Raw genomic sequence first — 3,117 nt, forward strand, 5'->3', positions numbered from 1 at the left:
GTTGACAAACCCCATTTTGAGGGTTTATCTTGTGCTAATTTCAAAGGGTTTATCAATGATTTCACACACTTTCTGCATGAAAAGACAAGGATTTGCATTCCTTTCCTAGTTTTGTCTCATGAATGAAAACATGCTTATTTTGCACTAAAATAGATACATCTCTAATCTTCTCTTGATGCCATTCGATGCCGTGACTTGTGCGCTAAGTGGTTTCAGGATATAGAGTAGGAATGGACAGGAAAAGAGAAGGAAGACGGGTGCAAGGGAGGGAAGCATGAGAATTGAGCTTTGGAAATTTCCACATGGGCGCGTGCGCGCACCTGACGCGCCCGCGCGGATAAGAGCAACGTGAAGCCGAGACCAAGAGCCAAGCCACGAGCCGGCTTGAGTAGCGGCTAAGCCAGGATTCTCATGGACGCGCACGCGTACGTCCCGCCTCCGCGTACACTCTAAAACCGCATCCATGGCGCGTGCGCGTACCTTGCGCGTACGCGCCGATGCTCGAATATGATTTTTTTAGAAGTCACGTGACTCAGGCGTGGAGTTGGTTAGAGATCTTAACTTTTGAGGAGTGAATTGGCGGGAAAAGTTTTAAGAGGACCAGGGGAGCAAGAGTCAAAGACACTTAGTTCATTTTCTAGTTTTGAGATATTTTTGGGGGGAGAGAGAAGAGAGGACTCAAGTTCTTACTAGGGTTCTTCTTCATCAAAATTCTGGATTTCTACCCATTCTTTGGTGAGATCCATTGCAACTTTCATTCCACTTTGTTCATGTAATAGGTTTTCTTTTCCAATTTCAAGTTGTAGTTGTAATTGCTAAAATTCCTTGGATCTAGGATTCAACTTTATGATTTTTGGATTCCATTGATGTTTTGAGATTTTGATCCTCATTATTGCTCCTTGACAATTGTTTGTTGTTAATTCCTTGTATTGCAACATCTTTAATTCTACCTTTCTCTTCATTTTACTATGACCTTCTTTCATGCTCACCACATGTTTGATAAAATGTCAACACTAGCTATGGGGTAGAATTTTTACACTTGGCATAGGGTTTGGTCATTGGAAGAAGTTGAATAGTTGTATCAATAATTGATTTGGAGTTAGGGATTGCTAATTGACTTGGAGTGCACTAAAGCTAGATTCCCATGAGGTGAAGTTAGGACTTGTGACTCAAGTTGATTGTTTTCATTTGATTTTCCTCTATACTTAGGGGATAACTAAATGAAGCAAGGCCTAATTATTGTCAACATTGAATGGACTATAAGGATAGAAGTTCTAATGCCAACCCTAAGCCAAGCCTTTTGATAATTGATTGTTTGTTTTTCATTACTTTGCTAAAACCTTCGAAGAATTCCAACGAGGCTTACTAAGTCAATAAGATGCACACTTTGGCAATTTCAAGGGAGAACGACTCGGGAGACTAATACTCTCGGATATAGATTGTAGATTTGTTTGATGATGGATTTTGCGTTGGTTTAGACTATACTACGATTGATTACTTGATAAATTCTATACCGACAAAAAATTCATTTGTCAGTAACACTCCAATTTGATTGCTTTCGGTTTCAATTTCATTGTTAAGTATTTGCTTTCTTTGATCTAACACTGTTTGAGCGTTTTTAGAAGTACTTGGATTGGGAGTTAATGACAGAAGTGTATTGGCCGCTGTAGCAGATGGAGTAGTGGTAGAATTGGATGTTATCTTTTATTTTCCTTTTCTTTTATCATTGTCTGCATAATTTCAGATAAAATAAGCACCACCATGTATTATTAATTCAAATAAATGGTACAATAGGCAATTAACAATTTGTTCACTTGGAAGTAGGAAAAGAATTGAGTGGGAATTTGTGGAGAGATTAGCCTCTAAATTACGTTAAAATAAGCAGTTAACAATTTATAAATCGGTTGCCAAATCGGTCGCTAAACTAAAAAATAGCGACCGCTTTTGTGATCAACCATTCCAAAGACATAATTTTATTTTGGTTGCTAAATAAAAAAATAGCAACCGATTTTAGTGACCGATTTTATTTTTGTAGTTAAAACTTATCGGTCGCTAATTCAGTTGTTATTAGCGATCGAATTTATTGGTTGCTAAAATCGGTCGCTGAATGTAATTTAGCAATCGATTTAGCGACCAATATTGATTTGGTTCTAAAAATTCTGTATCGATCGCTAAATTGGTCGCTATTAACAATTGATTTTTTCCGTCGTTAAAATCGGGCGCTATTCCAATACTTTCTTGTAGTGACAATACACTTCTTTAGTGGTGAATCTTAGTCCTCACATTATGACTATCAACAACAAAATCTTATTCATGATTTTATAGTGGAGAGTTACATTTATAGACAGGAACTTAACCAAATATTCTATATTCATCAACCACCATATGATTTGGTTGATTGACTTCTCCGAAATATTTGACATACACACAGTCATATCTTTATTTTCTTCAACTGTATACAATAAATTTTGTTTTTTGACTCTTCGGAAATACTTTTTTTTCCTTTTCTTGAATTCCAAGAGTACACAATCAATTAATAATTTTTTCTATAATATATCAACAACCTAAAACCTTTAAAGCAAAAAGCACCTGATTTTCTCTCAACCATTGTATTTACTTCATCATAAACCTTACATAGGTCAATTTTCCATTGGATTCAGAATGAATTGGATTCACAATTGATAACAATTATCTAATGTTAATAAATAACCATATATTAATCGATAAAAATTATCTAAACTATTTTAATGATTATAGGGTCATAAAACAATTCAATACTCACATTAATGGACCCGCCTTATTTAATTACCTATTATAACATGCTGGCAGTACGCCAGCACTGCATATATTTCAAGCACTATGTGAAAGACTAAAGTTACTTTGAAAATTGTTCTCAGGATGAAAGTGTATTAGCGTAAATTTGATGCTTCTTTAAAAATAACCTCAATATCTAAACTTCATATCAAAAATTGCTTCTTATATCCGTTGTTATATAATAGATCCAGTTATTCGTGACACATAATAAATAGTACCGCACGAATAATATATTTAAAATATTTTATAATAATTTAATTAATATTAATTTATATTTTTTACTATTTTTTTGAATTGGTAAAT

The sequence above is a fragment of the Arachis duranensis genome, chromosome 6 (assembly GCF_000817695.3).
Source record: "Arachis duranensis cultivar V14167 chromosome 6, aradu.V14167.gnm2.J7QH, whole genome shotgun sequence".
NCBI classification, from domain to species: Eukaryota; Viridiplantae; Streptophyta; class Magnoliopsida; order Fabales; family Fabaceae; genus Arachis; species Arachis duranensis.